General features: G+C 40.1%; 1 long non-coding RNA gene across 2 annotated transcripts in view; it reads right to left on the bottom strand.

The window, feature by feature from the left end:
- The window catches only part of LOC137637484 (uncharacterized), a 40021-nt gene extending 15376 nt beyond the window's left edge, over positions 1-24645 (bottom strand). For both annotated transcript variants that reach the window (XR_011043661.1, XR_011043662.1), the window contains exons 1-4: positions 24511-24645; positions 19234-19362; positions 18678-18750; positions 10096-10186 (exon numbers count right to left, since the gene is read on the bottom strand). This is a non-coding gene — a long non-coding RNA (uncharacterized lncRNA). The remainder of the gene's footprint in view (positions 1-10095; positions 10187-18677; positions 18751-19233; positions 19363-24510) is intronic.
- Positions 24646-25202: the final 557 nt, after the last annotated feature.

Raw genomic sequence — 25202 nt, 5'->3', positions numbered from 1 at the left:
CCTGTGGAGGAGGGAGTCCGTGCTGGATTTCCTCCACCTCTCAGCCGTTCGCTCCAAGTCTTGAGGCTCAAACAGGCTCTCCCCCAGGAGGGAGGCATGTCGGAGCCTACACACATCTACGGCGGGGACCTTCGGATGGAATCTCTCGGACACAGCATCGCGACGCTTCAACACCGAGTTGGCCCACAGGGTGGTAACCTGGTGCGCCAAGAACTCGATGGAGCGGGTGCCCGAGAGCAAGAAGGTCTCTAGGGCCTTCCTATTGGTCTCCTTGGACAAGTCCTCAGATCGCAATAGGATGCCCAGAGATCCTAACCAGAAGTCCAGCCACGAAGTGGCCTGCATGGCACACTTAGCGACCTTCTCGTGGTTAAGGATCTCTGCCGCCGAGAACGACACCTGCCGGGCAGAGAGTTTCTCCAAGGGAACTCCCTTCGCCAGCTCCTCCACAGAGTGATGGAGCGGAAGAGCGAGGTTGTGCTCACCCAGGATCTCGAAATACCTCCTCTGCTGAAGGCGAGGAGGAGGGATGAGTTTGTTCCCGGCAGTGGAACGACTGGAGGAGGCAAGAAGTGCGAGCTGAGCATTGGCCCTAGCTCTGGCACTCTTCAGCCCCCGAGACCAGGGCAGAGCTGCACTGGTCTTAGGGGCCTTCCGAACGTCGAACACTTCATCCAGAATTGTGTCTTTGCCTTCACGGGGGGGGATGACTGGATCCGTAAGACTGTTAAGTTGCCTTATCAGGCTTAGGACCTGCCAGAAGGCATGTTCGGACTCTTGCTGTTCTCCTCCCTGTGGGCTGGCAGCTAAGTCTCCTGCCCCAGGAATCTCTTCCTGGGGTGATACGTGGACATTCCCCTGGGTAGTCATGGGTTCCTGTCGAATCCTTGCAGAGGATTTAGGGATGGTCTTGGAATCCTTGGGCTCCCTCCTAGGAGGGATACAGGATCCCAACAACGAGGTTCGAGGGGCCCCTTCCTCACGAGACAATTCTCCTGCCTGAAGCGAAGTCTCCCCCCCTGGTGCCGGGGGGAAGACTACCGGTCCACTGGACTCACCTGAGGACGGAAAGGCCTCGTCCACGGGAGAAGGAGAGAGTACTCGTGCAGGAGAGGGAACCCTCGAGACCGACCTCTTGGGAACCAACTTCGCCCTGGGGGAAGTCACCACGAAGTCCACTCCTCTCTTTCTCTTCAGCGAAGGAGAGACAGCCGCTGGTTTGTCACCCTGGCCGGCGAGTGCTGGTTTCATAACCCTCACTAACGCCCGTGCCAGCGGACCAAACCAAGTCTGCTGCTCAAAGGACACAGAGTCCGAAATCCTCGCTAAGGTGAAAGGGATCGGGCGATCCTTTGGAGTGGACACGACGGTACCTGCCTGAAAAGAAGGTGGGGAAGAATGTTGTAATGACCTGTCCTCGTCCTGCAATACCAACCTGTGCTTGGATGGAGGTGATCCCGAGTGCCGTCTAGGAGCACGCGTCCCTGCTGCTACCACCGGCTGTGGAATTCGCCGCGAACTATGGTCGCGCGAGGGTGAACGGTCGCGCAAAGGCGAATGGTTGCGCGGGCGTACAGGCGAGCGGTCGCGCGGGCGCGCAGGCGAGCGGTCGCGCGGGCGCGCAGGCGAGCGATCGCGCGGGCGCGCAGGCGAGCGATCGCGCGGGGCGCGCAGGCGAGCGATCGCGCGGGGCGCGCAGGCGAGCGATCGCGCGGGCGCGCAGGCGAGTGGGCGTGAGGGTGGGCAGGTAAAGGAACACGTGTCCGAGGCGACGAACGCAAGCGATGGCGCGACGGCGAGGGATCGTGCTGCCGCGTAGGTGAAGAAGATCGCTGGCGATAATGATCACGTGATGGTAAGCGATGGCGAGCAGCATGTGAAGGTGAATGATTGCGCGCAAGAGGGCGATCATTCAGGGTTGAGCGATGAGGAGCAGCATGCGTAAGCGGGCGATCGTTCAGGGTTGTGCGATGGCGAGCAGCATGCGTAGGTGAATGATCGCGTGAAAGGGTGCGATGGTGATCAGCATCCGCAGGAAGGCGATCGTTCAGGGTTGTGCGATGAGGAGCAGCATGCGAAAGCGGGCGATCGTGCAGGGTTGTGCGATGGCGGGCAGCATGCGCAGGTGAATGATCGCGTGAAAGGGTGCGATGGTGATCAGCATCCGCAGGAGGGCGATCGTTCAGGGTATTGCGATGAGGAGCAGCATGCGAAAGCGGGCGATCGTGCAGGGTTGTGCGATGGCGAGCAGCATGCGAAAGCGGGCGATCGTGCAGGGTTGTGCGATGGTGATCAGCATCCGCAGGAGGGCGATCGTTCAGGGTATTGCGATGAGGAGCAGCATGCGTAAGCGGGCGATCAGGCAGGTTCGTGCGATGGCGGGCAGCATGTGAAGGTGATCGCTGGCGAACTGGTGATCGCTGGCGAGCTGGTGATCGCTGGCGAGCTGGTGATCGCTGGCGAGCTGGTGATCGCTGGCGAGCTGGTGATCGCTGGCGAGCAGAAGGTCGACGCGTGTCCTGTGAGAGGATAGGTTCACGAGCAGGAACGGGAAGATCGCTGGCGCGTTGGCGAACATGTGTTTCTGACACACGATGGTGAGCAGGGAGTTCAGCAGGAACTAAAGGGTGGTCAGAGACCGCAGGGCGATGGTCCTCAAATGAGCGCTGACGCTCGGAAGAGAGCTGACGAGCAGGAGAGCGCTGGCGAGGGGGGCGAACCTCAGGAGAGAGCCGACGAGCAGGTGAGCGTCGGCGAGCAGGAGAGTCTTGGCGAGCAGGAGATCGTCGACGAGCAGGAGATCGCTGGCGAGCAGGAGATCGTCGACGAGCAGGAGATCGCTGGCGAGCAGGAGAGCGCTTGTGCGCTGGCCCTGCTCGCGTAAGGGAAGAATCCCTTAGCCCCGAAGGGACCGTTGCCCGTCGGGTGACGAGTTCTCCAGAAGGCGAAGATCCGGCAGGAGATGGAGAGCGGTCCGCAGAGAGGTTCAAGGAGGGCGGAGTAGTCGGTTGAGGCTGACGAGGAGAGTCCCCCCCGGAGGACGAAGACCCAAAAAGGCGCCTCTTAGTCCCCCTGTAAGGGGAAGGGAGGCCCTTGTGGCGTAGAGGGCGGTGAGCCTTACGGCGGAGGCGGCCTCGGGGGAGATCGTCGGGACCATCGGTCCTCCGAAGGGGAGTCTCCTTCAAAACACTTCCCTCAGAAGGAAGCTGGGCAGCAGTCGAGACCGAAGGACTCACTTCCCCCTTCGAAGGATGCACGGAAGGAGGAGGAGAGCCTAGAGCACCATCACCAGCAACAGCACCTGCGTCGGAAGGCCCAGCCACGTCGGAGGCCTCTGTCACCACGACGTCGACAATAGACAGAGGGTCTACCTCCGCTACCACCGGCGACTGTTTAACAGCGGCCCCCAACGAGACAAGGTCAATAAGAGCGACCCTGGAGGGCAAGCCCTTAAGCCCCAGGGACGACCAAATCTGCAACAGATCATCACTGGATAAAGAATTATTATCAATAACCTCCCCCGGAGGAGGAGGGGGAACCGCCTCGCTATGGGAGGCGACGCCCTCTCCCCCCACCGAAGGTAGGGAAACAGAACAAGGGCCTGCGCTCCCACTCGGACGACTCTCCTTAGGAGGCGGACGAGGGGGAGCTTCGGAGGAGGTTTGGGCGGCGGAAGAAGAGTCCCGAGAACCTTCCTCCTTCAAGGCTAACCCCGGAGGAGAACGGTCTCTCTTGGACTTCTTCTTACGCCGACGGCCAAACCTCTCCCACTGGGAGGCAGACCACTCCCTACACTCACGGCACATGTTATCCTGGTCGCACCGTCGGCCCCGACATTGAGGGCAGAGGGTGTGAGGATCCGTACTCACGTCCGACATGAAAGTCCCACAAGGACGGCCGGCAACTCCAGGGCATGTCCGCATATTAAATAAAAGAAAATAACTGAAGGTCAACTTCCAACCAATCACACAAGCTGTAAAGAAAAAGAAGAAAATTAAAGGCTGTCAGCGAAGGCGATGAACAGACACGTCTGATCACCGCCGAGCCAAAAGTGAAGTGAAGCAAGTCACCGGTGTGTGGAGGGGGGAGGGGTAGCAAGCTACCCTTCCCCACCCCCCGCTAACTAGCGCGGGGGTAATTAACCCTCGTTAAAAACTATTGGCTCGTCATTTCAGCTGCGCTAAAAGTAAACCCTTTGTAAATAGCGTGGTTTGTATTTCGGTTACGGAACAAAAACGTATTTAAACCATAAAGCTAAGAACCACCAATTTCCAGAACTACTCTGTTCAGTGGCTACTATCCTCTTGGTAAGGGTAGAAGAGACTCTTTAGCTACGGTAAGCAGCTCTTCTAGGAGAAGGACACTCCAAAATCAAACCATTGTTCTCTAGTCTTGGAGAGTGCCATAGCCTCTGAACCATGGTCTTGGGGTAGAGTTCACTTGCTTGAGGGTACACTTGGGCACACTATTCTATCTTATTTTTCTTCCCCTTGTTTTGTTAAGTTTTTATAGTTCATATATAAAACATTCATTTTACTGTTATTGTTCTTAAAATACTTTATTTTTCCTTGTTTCCTTTCCTCACAGGGCTATTTTTCCTGTTGGGGCCCCTTGGGCTTATAGCATCTTGCTTTTCCAGCTATGGTTGTAGCTTGGCAAGTAATAATAATAATAATAATAATAATAATAATAATAATAATAATATACTTACCTAATGAGCAATAAGAGCAGAGATGCAATGCTGCAAGGAGGCCACCAGTACCCCTGTTACTTTCCACTGATGGCCACCACAACGTCCACATTTTTGGTTCCTCCCGGGAAATCATCTTTGTGGTGCGTTGCATTTTTCTCGCTTTTATTGGCCTGCAAAGAAAAATATGGTTTAAAACGTGTTATAAGAATGTTGCCACAGAAGAAAACAGACACATACAGCTTAAGAAATCATATTCCTGTTAAGAATGATTAAATGTTGACGGTAATTTGTAAATACATCAGAATGAAAAAAAAAAGATTTTAAACATTAGAATAAAAGAAAATCTTATTCTATATACTTTGCTCTAGTTCACACATAAACACTTATTATTAGGAGAAAAATAAATGTCATGATAATGGCATTACAATACATATTTAAATGCTTTTGACATGCGTGCTGCCAAAATGGGACCATGGGAAACAGCGATAACGGAAATATCACTGCAATAGTAATGTCCTAATTATACATATCCTGCAACCTTGATCACAGACCATGACACTTCACCCATGGTAAGACTAGGGAAGACAAGGAAATTTGGGTGCTATTATAGTATGCTATCTACCGCCGATTTTGCTATCTACCACCCCTCTCTGACTATAGTATAATACCCACCATCAGTCCCTAAGAATACGGTCTACTTGCTAATCCGCCTCTAATAAGAAGGATCAATACTGACTTGATAACCTAACCTATCATTACCTAACTCAACCCAACCTAACCTAACTTACAAAATGCTTACAATTATGCACCCATGTCCTAATCTAACCTGACCTAACCCAACCTACAAACTGCTTATAATTATGCATCCATGTTGTCCTTCCAATAAATATTATTAAACTATCATTAAAGTCCAATGAGGATAACATACTGGTGTTAAGTAATCAGTTTGATAATCCTCATCAAACAGGAGGATTAACATTGACGGTAGATAACATACTTTGTGGTAGATACCATACTATAGTAGAAATTCGACGGTAGATAGCATACTATAATAGCACCGAAATTTGTTCTGATGACCTTATCTCTCCACAAAAAAAAATTTTTCCTCAGATTTGTAAGAAAGTAAAGTTGTGGTCACTACTCGGAACTATCGAAATGCGAGCTTGTTGCAAACCCGGACTGTTCACCAGGCAGACAAAACGCGGTAAAAGCTTCGCTTGCGTAAAGAGGAATGAATCAGGAAGGAAAATTCTATATAGACGGCAAATTGATTTTTTTTATGTTCCATGTTATTTTGGTTCTTTCCTTTATCCACTGTTCGAAAGAAGAAATTTCCATTCATATTGAACATATTGTTGAAGCAACAGCAATTTCAGACTCCTCGTTGATGACTTTGGGTTCAAAACAGATACAGTAATGCTTCACAACACAAAAATAATTGGTTCCGTAAGGGCTTTCGTAAAGTGATTTTATTGTGTTGCGAGTTACCTTTTACAGTGAACCCTCGCTACTTCGCAGTTCGACCATCGCGTATTCACCACTTCGCGGATTTTTTTCATAACCCATATACATATACATATTGGTAATAACAAAATCAACATACTGTACTGAATAATCAATATAATCGATGCAAAAACTAACCTATACACAGATGTGTACAGTAAATGCGTTTGTTTCTTCATTATGATCAGAGAAACGTAAACAAAACATTGGTTGCCATTTCTTATCGTGCTTTTTGGCGTGTTTAGGAAACGCATGATATAAAATCGCCTTTAATATTTGTGCCTGTTTTAGTTTAGAGTACTGTAGTACATGCATTAAGTGTTCTGTACATTAAAGGGTAGTTTGTTAACAGTACTACGTACAAGGGAAGGTTTTAAAAGTCTGAATATACATGTTAAATAAATAGGTAAATATGGTGTCACTACTTCGCGGATTTTCACCTATCGCGGCCGGGTCTGGAACCTATCTACCGCGAGAAACGAGGGTTCACTGTACATGTAAATAGCCTAATTTGTTCCAGACCCTACAAAAAACACCACATTATATGACTATAAAAAGGATACACACCACTAAACAGTATTAAATGTATGAAAAGTACTGTATTTTGTTCATTTAATAACAAATTAGGGATCGTTCTTATCGTAAACGGATTTCGGCCATATTCCTTCCCGAGCACACATAACCGCATGCCAGCCTAGTATTTCTTGATTATTTCCATCTTCACCTCCATGGAAAGCATCACCCTCTTCTTTCCTTTGACATCAGCAACTTTCTTGAGACCCATGGCTAATGATGTGATGTAATATCACACACAATACAGTACTGTATAATTATCAAGAGCGAAATCACAAACACTAAGTCAATGGGCACGATACCGCTGCCGAAACCAAAAGACATAGGAACGCCATTGCGTAGATGCACAAAAGGATACAGTACAGTAGATGCTGACCAATAGGAGAGCAGGATCTCATGGTGGTAACTAGCATAAGAGTGGGGAGATAACCAATGGGAACGAAGGAGGATAGTAGCGAGTTTATGGGCTGGCGGCGAGCGAATTTTAAAATCCGTCTCGGACACGGTCGGGATCTAGCACTGTACTTCCTTTCGTTGTCCGAAACATTTTTCGTAATGCGAGTCGTAAAATTCTTCGCATCTCGTTTCGCAGAGGGAAAATTTCGTAAGCCGATTCTTTTGTATCGCGAGGAGGTGTTGTATCAGCGTAAGAAAAAAAATTTGCATTCGGCCACTGTGAATTCAAGCTTTCAAAATATTTTCCACAAGATTGACCTGAAAGCTTCATTAACAATGGAGATCAAAACAAGACAAGAAGCAACCCCTTTGTGATTAAAAAAAAAAAAAAAAGAAGAATGAACAATGCTGACTTCTGTCCCTTTATCCCTTTTATCCCCAGGCTCTTTGGAAATTTCCAACCCTTAACCCCCAAGGGGTAATTTTTTCCCCAGCACATTTTGCAGTATATTTTCTTTAAATTGCTCTAACAGCCTTAATTTTTGTCATAGAGAGGTCAGGTTGGTCTCATTCTCTTGGAAAATGCCCGAATTTTCTAAAAAAATTACCAAAAATATGAAAAAAAACATATCATTTTTTTGCAAGGACGTACCGGTACGTCCATGGGGGTAATGGGATGAGTTTTGTGAAACGTACCAGTACGTCCTTTGGGGGTAAAAGGGTTAAAATCGTGATAAGTTGGAGTAGCTGTTGAGCCGCCGTAGAGAAAGTCAATTTATTATTGGTGGGTTTGTGCGAAAAAAATGTCCCATGTTTTGAAAACACTTGTTTCACAGAATTGACATGAATACGCCAAAATTATAGTTAAAACTTGCAGCAAATGTTTTTATGTTGAACAGGCTGACATGAGTCTTTTTATAGTTTATATTTGAAATATCTTTTTTAATGTTGTTATTGTTTTTAAAATATTTTACTTTAGTTGTTCATTACTTCTTATATCATTTATTTGTTTCCTCATTTCCTTTCCTCACTGGCCTATTATTCTTATTACTAGCTAAGCTAAAACCCTAGTTGGAAAAGCAAGATACTATAAGCCCAAGGGCTCCAACAGGGAAAAAATAGCCCAGTGAGGAAAGGAAATAAGGAAATAAATAAACAACATAAGTAATGAACAATTAAAATAAAATATCTTAAAAACATTAAAACAGATATTTCATACATAAATTATAAAAAGACTCATGTCAGCCTGTTCAACATAAAAACATTTTCTACAAGTTTGAACTTTTGAAGTTCAAACTTAGGTGCTTCGTTCATTTCTAATGACGAAAGCTGGCGAAATGAGTTGTGGTGGTCACCACTCAGACTGCTCCAAAAACACAAAATTCAACATAACCCTTTTACCCCCAAAGGACGTACTGGTACGTTTCACAAAAGCCATCACTTTACCCCCATGGACGTACCGGTACGTCCTTGCAAAAAAATGCTATAAAAATTTGTTTTTTCATATTTTTGATAATTTTTTTTGAGAAAATTCAGGCATTTTCCAAGAGAATGAGACCAACCTGACCTCTCTATGACAAAAATTAAGGCTGTTAGAGCAATTTAAAAAAATATACTGCAAAATGTGCTGGGAAAAATATATCCCCCTGGGGGTTAAGGGTTGGAACAGCATCTAATATCAGAAAAACAGAGGAAAATGCACATTTTGTACATGACTGTCCCATCATTGTACACAGGAAACCCAACTTATGTAGTTATTACCCCAAAACTGATGATGTTTTCCTACAAAACCATTTAAAAATACACAATACTCAAGCAAATGCAGCAAAAAATATCGGAAAAACACAGGAAAACGCACATTTTGTATGTGGGTGTCCCATCATTGTACACACAAAACCCCACAATAATTGTATTTTGTGTATTTGGCCATCAAACCTGTTGTAATAAGCCCGAACAACAACAACCAGGTTCGCCATTAACGTATGTCAATATTGCAAAAACCACGAAAAAATGCAACATTTTAAAGGGACTGCCCCAACATTCTACACAGTAAACCACACATTAATTTGTGCTTCAGTAGTTTATCCTGAAAATCCTTCGGCTTAACTATACTATAGGGGCCTTTGTATATCAGCGGCCAGTTCCTCCCGAGTGCATAGTAAATGGACACCAGCTCACCTAAACTCCCCCACCCTAACCTATCCTACAGGCTGTGTCCTTACCTACTTAACTAATGGGGGGGTTAACGGCCCCTGCGACCCCCTTACACTGCCGTATTCTTAGCAAGCCATCCTCATACATACAGGTGGCCGTTCTCATACATACACCCCTTATCAGTGCACTGTTCCGAGACACTTCATGGTTTGGCGAGTAGAAACAGAGTCACCAAACTGATAATGAGTCATTGGGGGTACCAAAGTATAGCTACCTTCCTAGATTGGCTTAGCGGTGCAAGGGTATATATAAGCCAGTTACATGAAAATAATGTTTGTGCCTGTTCCTTATTATACTAGATTGGTCATTAACTTGCATATAACTATAATTAAAGCGAAATATGATATATGATAAGAATATTTACCTATTAACTTCTGCAAATAAGTATTAAATGGCGTAAACTACATTTAAGAACCAGCCCACCACCCTATGACTACTTTCAATCAAGCCTGCACTAGTGGCTTTGCTACAGTAAGATTAAACATTCAATATTAATTATATATTAATATAAATCAGATTAAACTGTTATATTTACAAGAAATTATGTTAATAATTAATAAATTACCTTTTTGAGCACAAAAGTTTCGTAAGACGGACGGAATCTTGGGGGAGCAAATTTCATCTATAATTCAACGAATTTAAGTCTATAATCTCAATATATATTAAATTAATTACATTTATAAAGTTTTACAAATATTTACACTACTCTTACTTACCAAATTCCCATATATATTGGGCGCACAGTCATAGAAATACACTAAAAATAACACGTTTATTTACCTTCATCTTGTTTTGTTTACATTCATCCTGGCCGGGATCCAATACCGGGAAGAAAAGTAAAAATGGTTCCAATTTATAAATTTATTTTTGGTTTTTTAAATACTTATATATGCTTTATGAGAGTTTTCATATTTTTAAAAGATTTATATTTAAATTTTCAATCTATTTTAATTTATTTTATGCTTTTTTATATTGAAATAAAATAGGGAATATTAAATATTAATACATATGCTGGTAGTATTTGGGCCAACTGAACAAAGGCCATTTTGTGTATTGTACTTCAGCCCACAGTATATTATCATTACTTTATCAATCATAATATAATATAAATATTCATTTTAATACAATAAATATAATATATTATTACAATTATTACTTTATTATAATGTTTTAATAAATTTATGCTATATTATAGTATTCACATATAAAGGACACTACCATTTTTATATTTCTGACTGGCATTATTTCATGTGCTGTGATTGGTTGCTTTGATAATGACGTCATTACCTTTCAAGCTCGTTATTGGTTCTTGAACAATGACGTCATTACCCATAGCGATTGTTATTGGTTCTTGAGTAGTGACGTCATTATACAGAACATTCACTTTATTTACTTAAATACAGAAAAGAGAAGGGTGTATACATTATAAATGTAAGAATAGTTTAATTAAATGTCTTTCTATTAAACATAAATACTTTAAATATTACTATTTTTCGTGTATTTAATATTACAAAATATTCAATTCATGACGTCACATATTCAAAGCTCTTTGATTTGCTTATAGGTAATGACGTCATAAATTAAAGATGGCTTCTTGGTGACGTCATACTAAAACAGATAAACTATACATCTTTGAAATGTTTTATCTTATTATATTACTTTAAATAATATAAATAGATTAAATACAAATCATATATATAAATTATTATTATATATAAATACGTTTTAGTAGAATTTATTCTGGATATTACTTGAATTTAACGATTTAATTAAGATACTTAACTGGATTAAAGCTATACCCATGACGTCATAGAAACTCTATCCCTTTATAGATAGGTGCAAAGCTTCTAAGCTTATTCTTATTATTGTTTTCAAGTTTATATTATCTATGCCTTAAATAAATTAATATCGTGATGAGATTCTCAATCTTTACTTTTATTCCCTTCTACCTTGAAATTAGATAGGTAACACCTTGCTATCATCAGTTTTGGCAACCTATTGTGGTATCTTCTTCATCTTTGCACAAGTCACACAAATTATTTTCATATTTTCCCCTGAAATTCGCTTTCAAGTTGAGCATATTTAATCTTGCTTTCATCACAAGGGATGCCTTATCCAGATTCAGTTCTCTAATATAAGGCAGTGGGCCATTTCCTTTAATAAATCTTAATTTGTTCATTACTTTCTTTTTTTTCTTCAATAGTTTCTTCTATTTTTTCCATAATTCTTTTCTTGGTTTCTTTTATCAGGGTCCTTTTTCCCCCAACTTCTTATTTCTTCAACTTCCATCCCATATTTACAACAGATTTCTTCTACGCTCTTGCTCCAGCACTTTCTATAGGGGTTCTTCAACTGATCCTCAATTATCTCTCTTACTAATCTTTTTTCCTCAGAGTTTATGATATTATGGAAGAGCATTAATTCCTTATATTCTATTCTGCAGGACACCAGCCATAATCCTGTTTCTGCAAGATGCCTCAATACGGAGTACTTGCAGGCAGTTCGTATACTGTACTCAATGCAGTGAGAAATGGTTGATATGGGAGAACACCTAGTTTGAAAATGATTCCCCAACTGTTGCCATATCTCCAAAGATCACTTAGCCACTCTCCTACCCCTCCATTTTACTCTTTGCATATATATCTCTCTTTTTCTATATGAATTGTTGAATTTCCTAAATTATTTCCCTCTCCTGGGACACTAAACTTACCTTGAATGTTTTTTGTTTTCATAACTGTATTAAAGGTAGATAATGAAACACTTGCAAATGTTTTCTAATTTGGTCTTGAGACTATTTTATTTTCCAATTACAGAGTTCAGAAATGTTATCAATTCTAATATATACCAGTAAGAAGGCAGATATTTTTTAGACAATGTCAGCTATTAGTTTTAGTTCTATACGGTGGAATGCTCTCTCTCTCTCTCTCTCTCTCTCTCTCTCTCTCTCTCTCTCTCTCTCTCTCTCTCTCTCTCTCTCTCTCTCTCTCTCTCTCTCTCTCTTAACTTAATGTTCTTACTAAATGAGTAATTTGATGATCATGTTTTTAAAACCCTTTCAGTTCGCACTGTACCAGCAGACCAGTTGAGCTATAGGATAATTTGATCAGATATTGAAGTTCACTTTTGTAATTGTATTATTTTATTAAAGAAACAAAGTGTTTAAAGTTATGATAATTGTATATTATGTATTCAGACATTCTATTGACATCAAGGGTTAAAGCCAAAGGTCCTATGAAAACCACAGTTGGCCAAATTTTGCCCACTGAGGATTGCATTCTTTACTAGAATTCTACTTAACTTCTCTTTGGGTTACTGAGTATAATACTATGATTTACTTGAACGATTCCACTCCATGAAAATGCTAAAATAAAATCTACCTCGCCAGAACAATGATCCAGTAGATGATATTAAAAACACTAACTGCTAAAGGGACCACCACCTTCCTGAAATTCAAGATGCCCGCAGGAGTTAGCCTAACTCTGCCCCTGGAGGCGGCTTCAGGCAACTTACCCTTTAACCTCGTATCCTTCGTCAGCCTTTTCCCAGACTTCCTCTGATGTAAAATTGCGTTGAAACGTGATGCCATCCCTAGGGCCAGGGGAATGGCTGTGTAAGTTAGAACTGAGTACCCTGCATCTCACAAGTCCTGCTATCAATGTGGATGTCATGAGATTCAGGTAATAAAAGTTTGTGGCAGGCATAGCAACTTTTATTTGTGTTCGATCTACCGGAATCCAGACATGGATGATTCTATCTTGGATTGTCTTCTAACCATTATGGCTAAGATACAAGAAGATGATAGAAAGGCTTTTTTTGTCTTTGTTGGTGATTTTAATGCTCACCATAGGGAGTGGTTGAGTTCTCTCTCTCCTACCGATCGCCATGTAAGCTTTAGACTTTGCCTCTGAATCGGGCTGTGAGCAAATCATAAATGAAGCTACCCACAGGTCTGATAATTGCTTGGACCTCGTATACACTGACTCTCCTGCCGTTATAACTAATAAGGTTGGTTCTCCAGTCGGGACATCTGATCATGCCTTGATTTCATTAGTAGTGAAGACTGAGCAGCCTGATATATCATCCTCTTGTAAAATTTATATAAAATCCCAAGCACACTGGAATGGGATTTTTGCATATTACAGTAGTATATATGGATAAAGAAGCCACCACACAAACAGTTCTGGCAAAAGTACAGAGGAGTTTAAAGTAAGAGGTGGTCTGCACTAAGGATTAATTGCTAATCCACAAATCTATACCTTGCGATTAAGAGTCATCATGTGGTCCCTTTGAGAGTGATGCTTGCTGATGACACTGGTTAGTAGGAATTTGTAAAACTATAGTCCATTTCTTTTAGCGATGCATATTTGCACCGACTCGCGGGGGTGCCCTTTTAGCTCGGAAAAGTTTCCGGATCGCTGATTGGTTGGACAAGATAATTCTAACCAATCAGCGATCCGGAAACTTTTCCGAGCTAAAAGGGCACCGCCGCGAGTAGGTGCAAATATGCATCGCTGAAAGAAATGGACTATAGGTGAGAATTTGGTCTAAATAATGGAAGATCACTGGAATATAGTATAGGCAAAATAGGGTGAAACTATGGCAAGACAAAATCTTAGGAAACAGAGAGAAGAGAAAAAGGGTGAGTGAATAACACATTGGATTGTTGGATTACATAAACTGACACTGGCAAAGAAGGAAGGGAAAATAAGTGGTAAAAGAATATAGATACACTATACAGTACTTTAAGAAAGTGTCAAGAAATTGAAAGAGAATAATTAAAAAGATATTAGTAGTCTTATATAAAGAAAATAGCTAAAAAATATGCTTCCATTTCTCTCTGGTTAGGACATAAAAACATGTTCTTATAGTTTGATAGCACATGATAAATCTTGGAAGCAGTCCTTCCTAAACTCAGCAATATTGGATGGATTCAATGGTGAGCTGTGTTATGGGCCAAACCCATCAATCATACACAAGTCTCTTAAACACAAATAAAGTCATTAACGATCAAGTCCACAATAGGTGGAATGGCCCCAACAGAGTGTACAGAGATGGAATCAAGGAGGATATAAAAAAACTGAAAATAAAACTTTAATATTTAATACAAACTTTTTAGAAGGAAATAACCACTGAGCCTCTTACAAAATAGATTAAATAAACACAAAATCTAATCACACACTGTAAACATCGAATAACAAACACTCTTACACCAAATTAAGACTATGCAATTATACTTTAAAGAGAGGACCCCGAAAGTAATAGAAAGTCGAAAAGTCAGAATAACCTAACTTATTACACATTAAAACACCAACAAAAATAAATTGCTTCCCTTAAGTGAGCTTCAAACAGTGGTAGTGGCAAACACAGCCTTCAAATCACGGGTCGAGGGGATTCATATATATTCTTAAGACCTTACCAAACGTAAGAGAGGTCCCCTTGGCTTAATAACTGGGCCAAGGTAACAGACTGAAGAGTAAATCCATGGACACGGCCATCCGACAGGTAATCAATCACTTTAGCGTCGCGAGACGATCAACAGACACGGACGTCTGACAAGAAATCACACCTCACCAGTTGGCAGAGAGGTCCCCTTGGCTAAATCACTGAACCAAGGGCGAGGTTGAATAATCAATAAATCTTCCAAAGGAAGACAACAGCAGAAAGTGAAGGCAGGCAGATCTTGATTATCAAACTCGGTCAGTCAAGCACTCCTCTTCTTAAAGGTCCAGAAACGACTGTCTTCTCCTGGACACTCAGCGCCCAAGTCTCCTCCAACACCACCCGTGAAAATAAAACAAGCTCATTGTAATTAAAACTATACAAGTCAGAAATGTCGGGGAGGAGGAAACAGGGTCATTACGTTCCAAAAGAAATAATCACTGCCAAAGTGACTTAATCAAAACAAAATAATTTACGTTAAATTTAACTCATACTGACAACTGTTAGACAGACATAGGTATGAGATGGTATAAAATTTGAAAAAGTTAGGAAGAAATGTGTATGGATGATGAAAAATCATGAGATGGTACATCTAGAAGAGGAAAATGTGTAGCATTGTGTATTTTAGAAGTAAAATTAGTAAATTATCTTGAGTGATTGAGCAAGTAAGGTCCTTGGTACCACAAGAAAGATAGTTTGAAAAAACAAGGACGAGAGATAATGTAACTTTAGAAAAAAATGCTCATAGAATGGAGACAATGGATGGGAAATATCATATATTTCTTCTTCTATTAACATGTTTTTTTCCCGCATTTTTTGTATGGGGTAAACACGGTTGCCTTCTTTTTGAAGGACTTTGCGCTTTGGCTTTGGGGTAGATCGTAGTCGCGATCGGCTGCCCTGCCTGACATAGCTTTAGACCCCGGTAGCATATGTTCGAGTGCTGTACCAGTTACCATCGTATAAATAAAACATGTTTAAAAAGTTTCTAGTCACTGTCTCAATAAACTAACATAAGCAAATAAGTACAGTATCTAAAAGGAGATAATGTGTTACAGATTAAGTATATATTCAATGCCAGAAATCAATTATAATATGCAAATGAGAAAGAGGAAGAAGGGTGAATCTGTTGTGCTAGGATGAGGCCAGGTTTTGGAAAAGGGAAAACATCTGTAGTATTTGGGGAAAATCATTGAAAGAATAAGAGAGAATAAAATGGTGTTTTCAGTATTAACTTCAATAATGAATACCGCGAGAGGAAAAGCAAAATTCTTCAGCAAAGGTTATCAAAATCTGTGATAAACATCACTACCAAAAAAGAATATTGGTAGGAAGAATAGTTTTGAGATTTGAAGGTAAAATCAAGTTGAAAAAGAAACTGGTTCCACAATTATGAGAAGTACAGACAGCATAACGAAAAAGATTGCACTGCTGTACCAGCAGTTTCTAAAACCTGATTTCATAATAACTGATGGAAAGATTAATGGTGTTTTCTTATTTTTAGTTAGTGTACAATCTAATGTTTTATTTATTTGCCCCTTCCCATAATTCTGTCTTCTGCTGGAATATTGAATTAAGGAGGATAGTTGCCTGGTGTTTTTTTTTTTGAGATACTGGTAATTTGTGGGGACCTGGTGGTCTTTGCCCTGGTATTTCAGAAGTTAATGACAAGAGAGATAAGCTTTTGTCGGGGTAATAATAAAACTAGCAGTTAGAAGAGAATGGAAATCTAATGAGAGTGACAGTGATGTTAACAAGCCATCGTCAATTACTTCAAAATAAAGCTGCCGGTAAGAAAAGAAAGGTGAATTTTGATGAAAGTGACAGTAAAATAGAGAAAGCTGTCTAAGATTAAGAGTAAAGACAGCAGTAAGAAATGAAAAAAGATTCTGATTACATCTGTATATTAAGAAAGAGTGGAGAAAACAGATGACAGTGAATAAGGTACAGTACTGTACTTATACAAATTTGGGAGTTTGACGAAGGAAAAATCTATTTCTGGGCGAGGAACCTGTGTCGCCCAGTGAAATGCTCCTAGATAGAAGTGTGCCCGAGTGTACCCTCAAGCAAGAGAACTCTTACCCAAGACAGTGGAAGACCATGGTACAGAGGCCATGGCACTATCCAAGACTAGAGAACAATGGTTTGATTTTGGAGTGTCCTTCTCCTAGAAGAGCTGCTTACCATAGCTAAAGTGTCTCTTCTACCCTTACCAAGAGGAAAGTAGCCACTGAACAATTACAGTGCAGTAGTTAACCCCTTGGGTGAAGAAGAATTGTTCGGTAATCTCAATGTTGTCAGGTGTATGAGGACAGAGGCGAGTACGTGAAGAATAGGCCAGACTATTTATTGTATGTGTAGGCAAGGGGAAAATGAGCCATGACCAGAGAGAAGGATCCACTGTACTACTGTCTGGCCACTCAAAGGACCCAATAACTCTAACGGTAGTATCTCAACTGGTGGATGGTGCCCTGGCCAACCTAGATCAAGTGGTAGGAGTGCAGGTACTTGGGAAGCTTTCAAAATTTTCCAATGAGCAAGGTGATAACGAAAATGCTGAGTAGATTCAAGTAGTCTCTATATTCCCCTTCGAGTGATAGTGAACAAATGAATGAGGAGGAAAAAGCAGATAGCTTGAGTGAGAGAGTGAAGAAGAGTATAGGTAAATATATAAGTGTGTCCCGATGAGGGAAGTACCAAGGATGACAAAATATAGTTTGAATGAAGTGAGAGATAAGGTTGAGTTTTTAAGTGTATGATTTAAAGAGCTGTATGGGGAAAAAAAGGTTTTGAGCATAAAGATTTTTGCATTATTTTGAAAGGAAATTTGAATAGTTTATAGAGGAAAATCGTGAGTGTGGATGATAAGATATGAATCTGTTTGAGAAAGGTACATTGATCAGATGAGAAGACTTAAAGCTGGTGTAAGGTATAGAAACAAGAATGAGTTTGAAGAGACGAGGAGGGGGAAAACGGGGCAGTAAAGACGTATGAGCAGATGCTGGCGACTTTAGCACGAAGTAAATTTGGGGATAAACATATAAATGAATGTACAGTATTGGTGAGGTTCTTTGCCATTGTACAAGAGTGTGTGAGCTCATGAATATATAAACTAAATGGAAAATGCAATAGATAAGTGCAAGACTGAAATGGGATGATGTATTTGAAATACTGGAAAATTGTGAGTTTGAATATAGGACAGATATAAGGAATGGAAGTGGTGTGTAAGTTAAAAAGGAAGTATGAGAGAAGAGTCCTAGATAAAGAGACGTTATAGCATAGTTTCTCGAATGCTATGGGGAATGAGAAAGTGAGAATGAGATAATATATGAGTATATAAAGGGAATTCTAGAATGAAGAGAGAGAGGAGTGCAAGTCTCAAGAGGGATACAGGATAGAATGAAAGTCATACTGAAAAGTGTTTTCGATGTAATAGAATGGGTCACTCGAAGAATGGATGTAGGTGGTCACCAGGCGCCCGTTTTGGTTTTGGAGTGAAAGAGGAGGATCGTGTTAATGAGTGCACAAAAGCAAGCCCTATGAAAAGTGACAAGTATAATAGGCTAGGCCATATAGAAAGAGCATATGGAATTCAGAGCGTGAATGGGATATTTAGAATATTGTGTTCGAGAACCAACAATTGAAGTAGAAAATGGATATGCATGTACAGCAAGAGTTATTTACAGTATTTGTATATTTCAGTTAAGAAAGCGGAATTCTTCTAATGATGAGTTGACTGAGAGCATAAAAGAGAATGCAAGTGGCGGTCCATTTGACCTGGTATTAATAGTAGAACCAGAAGAGCTGGTTTTATTGTTTAAAAAAACCTGAGGGAGTAAATTATAAATTACTGACGTACCTGTGATTATTGAAGCTTAAAGGGTCTTCCTTTTTGTTTTTAAAAGACTTCTAAACTTCATGTGATGACAAATCTGGAAAAAAAGTAAATAAATGAGCATTCTTATACATTTAGCCAAGCTAAATCCATATATATATATATATATATATATATATATATATATATATATATATATATATATATATATAAATATATATATATATACAAATATATATGGATAGTATTATTATAATTGTTTATATACATACAGTATATAGAGATAGATAGATATATACATATATATGGATGATATTATTATTATTATTATTATTATTACTATTATTATTATTATTATTATTATTATTATTATTATTATCATACACACATATGTATACAGTATATAAATTTACATACAGTATTATTATTATTATTATTATTATTATTATTATTATTATTATTATTATTATTATCACTATCATCATTATTATTATTATTACTATTTTCATTATTATTATTATTATTATTATCATTATTATTAGTCATTATTATTATTACTATTACTAACTAAGCTACAAACCTAGTTAGAAAATCAGAAAGCTATAAGCTAAAACATAAAATATGTTATGTGAAGAGAGACTTATGTCAGCCTCTTCAACACCACCAAATTTGCTTGTCACGTCTCTTTCTCCCTCTCTCTCCATTCGATCTGAAAAAATGAAAACAAATCAGTAGTCTTATAACTTTCAGCCATAAGTAAATTGCAAATAATTAACTGAACTAACCTGGGTTTACACCCGATTTACTTAGTTACGACCTGAATTAAAACGTTGAAGGCTTCTGGTTAACACTGTAGGGTTACCAACTATCCCATCAAAGCCGGAGAGGAGCGACCGAGTGAACAACATAGCTTCACTTATTACTACTATTATAATTACAAGCTAGGCTATAACCTTGGGTGGAAAAGCAGGATGCTATAAGCCCTAGGGCTCCAACGGGGGAAAATGGACCGGTGAGGAAAGGAAACCAGGAAATAAACAATCTACAAGAGAAGAATAAACCAACAAAAAATATTTCAAGAACAGTAACAGCATTAAATTAGATCCTTCACATAAAAAACTATAAAAATTTCAAATAACAAGAGGAAGAGAAATAAGACTTGCAGGAGGGATAAGGCGGGATATCAAATTATAGATTTGGGTTTGTATAGGCAGGAAAAATCTTGAAGATTTGTGGTATGTTCCCATGCAAATACAAACCTTCACTATTTATATGGGGAGTCTTCCTTAGGTGAGAGAAAGTCCCCTGTAACAGGCATTTGTCTGTTTAAGTTGACCCAGATAAAGAAAATTACATCTTAAGACCGACTTGTAAGATAGCCAAGGCCTAGAGGTCAGTCCCAAGTAAAGGATTACATGACCGGAGTAACAATTATATCAATTGTAATATGTTGCAAACTTATTTTAAGAATTAAATGATATATGAGAAAGGTCTCTTACCTACATAAGGGTTTCTTCAATGCTACACGATACAGTACAGTAACTACAAGCACGAAAGCGAAATCACGCCAACACGAATTCAATGTGAATGATATTAGTTTCTTTCTAAGTAAAAGATTCTAATTTGGTGTTTTTCCATACTGGAAGGCCAGACTCTCGATTTAAGCTCGTATTGTCAGGATGCCAGATAGCTCATAATCAATCAATCGAACTCATAATGGCGAATAATAGAATCACTTCAGCAACGCTGATTCTGTTACTGAAGATAGAGGTTTATCTACTGCCACTCGAATGAGTGTTCGAGGTGGTATCTTTGGTGAGATTTTCAACATTATTACCAGAGATAGTACCTGTAAATCTTAAAAATCCCCTCGATTGACAATATCCGAAAGAAAAAACTGGCCTCCCTGAGTACCCTCATAAGAGATGGGGATCTGTTAACATTGTCAAAATCTGAAACTAAGAATACCTGCACTGTTTCATGATCTGGGTGGACAAGGGCCAAAGCCAGAGGATAGAGTACTGTACCACTGTGTGTGATTTCTGGTTCACTGTATTCCATAAGCAACGCAATATCAATCCCATCAGTACTTCAAAAAGCACTTATTTTTGGACACAGGCATCTCTGAAAACCTCAAAAAGGATGGATCACTCGCACAGAGAAAAATAAAAAAACCATAAAGCACAGCAAAACAACAGTATAAAGCACAGTAAACACGTCTGCCCGCACAGACAGCCAGGATATAAGTAAAGCTCCGTCACCAACTCAGCCGCTCCTCTCCAGTGTGGGTTGGATATTTGGTTTCTATACAATCTTACCAGAATCCCACAACTTTTTAATTTTAGTCATGACTAAATTAATCAGGAGTAAACCAACAAATTATGAAGGTTTGTATTCACATAAAAACAACTGCAAAATACAGGATTATTGAAAGAAAGGTTAATGGAAGTTAGATACATAAATAAAAAACTACATATTTCAAAAACAATTTGTATTTTTCCTAGCTATACAAACCAGTGTCATTTAAATAGGGTTATACTTCTAGTTTTGTTTTCTACGACTAGAAAATAATATAAGAAACTGGGGTCTGTTGCACCATGGTTGGTTACCATTGAAATCCCACTGCTGGGCACCATGTGCGGCTGACGATAGGCTTCATTCTATTCTAGTCAAAGACGTGTGGGGTGGTCAAGATTTTTTGTGATGGCACCCTCGACATGATCACAAACACAAGACTTTTTAGGCTGAAGCAACAAACACTGCCATGAAACTTCAGGATCATGACTAAGCGTGGAAATCAAATTTGGCTGCAGACGCAACATCCCGCCTTCCCTTGCCATCAGCCCACACAAATGCCTTAAGCACTGGCGACCAGATGGAATATGCACTTACCGCTGCTATACAATGGCATGGGCCTTTGTGTTCTGGCCAGGTATGACTGCAGATATTCATGCGCAGGATGTGGGGATGGCAAACTTAACTGCGCCCACCCCTACACAAAGGACTACAGTTAACACACCTCTAATTACCCCCTCACAAGTAAAACATCACCCTCGAGCATGCCATCAACCAACCAAATGCCAATGAAGCTACCCCCATCAAGGTCCATGCATTGGTGCTACCTTTAGCCAGTGATTTGTCACCTGGGTGCAATGGGATTCCTACATTACCCTGCCCACCACCTGCCTCACGCCCTCATTGCATAACCAGGAAACCATGTTGGCACGTGCTCGATGACTGAGTCAATGGAGTAATTAAGCTTGTAACTGCTATTAAAAGCTTTGGGGGAGATAAAGTTATGATGTGGTACCAATGCATTGGTAAGAAGCTGATAAGACTGAGTGGGGAAAGCATTGTTTACATGAAGCCCAAGCCAAGCCTCACTCCTGCTCATCTCTCACCTACTGCCCACTTAAATCATTAGGCAGGTAGAGTGAACTATGTAAAATTAGTATTACGGTATCAGGGATCATACCAAATCCATTAATATATATATCCAGCTCTCCATATTTTATGACTGGAGCGTGTATATCACGTGGGTACGGTTATCCATGCGCAGTACAGTATACATTTCAGGCCCCCGAACCAATGTTTTATATCCTCTTACTGATTCAAAGGATAACATCAAAATTATAACCTATCTTTATGTATACTTACTCATTGCCTATGTATACCATTGTCTAATATCAAGTCAAATTAATCTATCATTAATCATATTTACTCTAGTGTCAGTTCTTAACTACCATTATGTTTTGCAGTTACTACCACCAGCATTGTCAATAATCATGATTGCAAATTACATGGACTGCTCCGGCAAAAACCACAAAACTGGGGTGCACTGAACATGGGGAAGGGGGAAGGCACACTGGGGGAGGACATAGACTTGTAACCCCTGGCACAAGGTTAGGGAAATGGACACGGGGAGGAGAGGGGAGGGCTGGTACTTGAAAAGTGATTAGGTCACACCAGGGACTGGGAGGCAAACATTTCAACTTAGGACTTAATTTTACCTTTACCTAACCAGACTTATCAGACCCTGAATACTATAAAAAACCATGGGTACCACCACAACCTGCACATCTGCTACACAGGGGTTACTGGGGGAGAGGCAGACTTGCCATCCAAATCCCTCGAAGCAGTCATAGAGGGCTTAACAGAAAAACCCGAGTTAGCCCGTCAATAACGGTCAGCACAGTCACAAAAGCAATCTGTTCAGCTTCCTCATGGAAGCAAAGAACACTTGGGGTCCCTAGCACATCCCTAATAAAGGCCTAGAGCACTTCTTCCCCTTCAGAGCACATGCCTTTCATTGCATCGGAGGCCACAATTAACACACCGGCACAAGGGGATGCCTGCATAGACATGCCCGATACAAAGAACAAAGACTGTGGGTCTATGTCCCACTTCACCTTTCCCCCACAAACATGAAAACAAGAAAAGAACCCACAATTTTGGAGTTATACCACACACACACATACTAACAGCAAAGAAGTCGAAGCAAAACTGAATAGACAACCAACTGTGATGGGGTGCTCCCTCACCGTTCAACCACCAATACCAGTTCGAGCCAAAGTAATCCTTCTAATTAAAGGATGATAGGTTTTATGTTCATAGGTACAAAAGAAGATTCTTTACTGTAATACGTTGCTAAATATCATCTAAAAGATTAAGTGATAAATTTAATTTAAAAAAGAACAATTCTTTTAAGAAAAAAAGTCATTTTGTTTCTCGGCATCCTTCAAATGTAAATGCCCCATTAAAACAATGCAGGAATCAATTAGGTAAGTTGTATAAATGAAGAGCAACATGATTAGTGCTACAACTACAGTACATCTAGGTAATATAAAGACATTACTCCTGTTTCATTACTCATAATTGTACAGGAAATGTGGCCAGTCTTTAATATTCTACTATCAAGATATGGAGTCACCCAGCAAGCTTATATAAATGGTTCAAATGGCATTTTCCTCTAGCTGTCAAGCCACAGCAATGACCAAGACTGATATAAAAGTCCTTTTGGTGGTCATAGCTCTTAGAACCCTATGATTTTGCTGTCCAAAAGAGGGTAATTAACAATATGGTTAGATGTGTAGACCAGCAGAACTCCCTTGAGTTTCTCATGCTCATACTGTATAGTATTCTCTCAGCCTGAAGGTATAGATCCTCCTCTAACCCAATTTTCCACAAATTCTGACAATAGCTTCTGCTTTTTATTTAGCTTGCAGTGTTCTATTACAAACACATATATACATACTGTAAACATATATATATATATATATATATATACATATATATATACCGTGTGTATGTATATATATATATATATATATACATATATATACTGTGTGTATGTATATATGTGTGTATATCTATCTATCTATCTATCTATCTATATATATATATATATATATACTGTACACTATGTATATATATATATATATATATATAGATATACACTTGTATAATTAAACGTTTTTTCTGATAAGTAAAACCTGCAATGTGATACAATGAGTGTCTGGGCCTATCATTCAGTGTTACCCCATGGGTTATGTTAGGTTAGGTTAGTTATTTGGCCAAGAAAATACGTGCGTGATGAAAGATTTGTAACTATGACTACTCAAATGAATTCTGCTGTTGATATAATGATTTTACAATGGAAACACTGATGAAATAGTATTTACTTAACTTAAAATATCCCTCCGAAATGCCGAGTAGATGGGCTCTCTGCTCTGGCCAGAACAGACGTAAGTTGGCTAGGTTGATATTGGTGTGAATAATGAAAAATAAGTCTATTAGGCCTACCTGTACGGATAACTAAACTGATAAAATTGGTTTAGAAATGGAAATAAATACATACCATTAAACTAATGACATTTCGTTGTCATATTAACGAAGGTAGACTTCGAAACCCGTGATATGTCCTACCACGGCCACCCACTCTATCATCCCCCATCCCCCGGGTCCCCGGAACATTAGGGTTGCTAGATACCGCCATTAATTGGAGCAAAACAGACAATTCGAAGTATTTAACCTGAATTGACACATTTCTGCCTCTATATAAAGCATATTTGATGATATGGTAAAAGTTATAGATAGGAACAAAGATATAATTACATGGAATATTTAGCCTTACCGCTTATATAACGAAAATGCTGACTTCCTTCCGGGACTACAGTCAAATATTATCGTACATATGGCATGCGCCTGTGCCACTTTTCCTGAATTTCATTCATTAAATCTTCACCTAAGATGCGTTATCGTGTAGATGTGGCATCGAGGTAGGTGCGTACTAAACAGCTGATTACTAAACAGCTGATTGTCATTCTTCTGCGAAAATAACAGATTTGCTTGTAGACTGAAAAATAGTTTCTCAAGTTATATCTACACCTATTGAATAACCAGACTAGGGCAGATATTTTCAATATACCATATATATAAGAGAATAAGAACAAGTAAAACCATTTAATGTAAAAGTTTTGATCAAGCAGATACAGCCATTATAAAGATAGAGAGAGAGAGAGAGAGAGAGAGAGAGAGAGAGAGAGAGAG

This window comes from Palaemon carinicauda, unplaced genomic scaffold (genome assembly GCF_036898095.1).
Source record: "Palaemon carinicauda isolate YSFRI2023 unplaced genomic scaffold, ASM3689809v2 scaffold78, whole genome shotgun sequence".
In the NCBI taxonomy this organism is placed as follows: Eukaryota; Metazoa; Arthropoda; class Malacostraca; order Decapoda; family Palaemonidae; genus Palaemon; species Palaemon carinicauda.
This window is presented reverse-complemented; position numbering and strand designations above follow the sequence as displayed.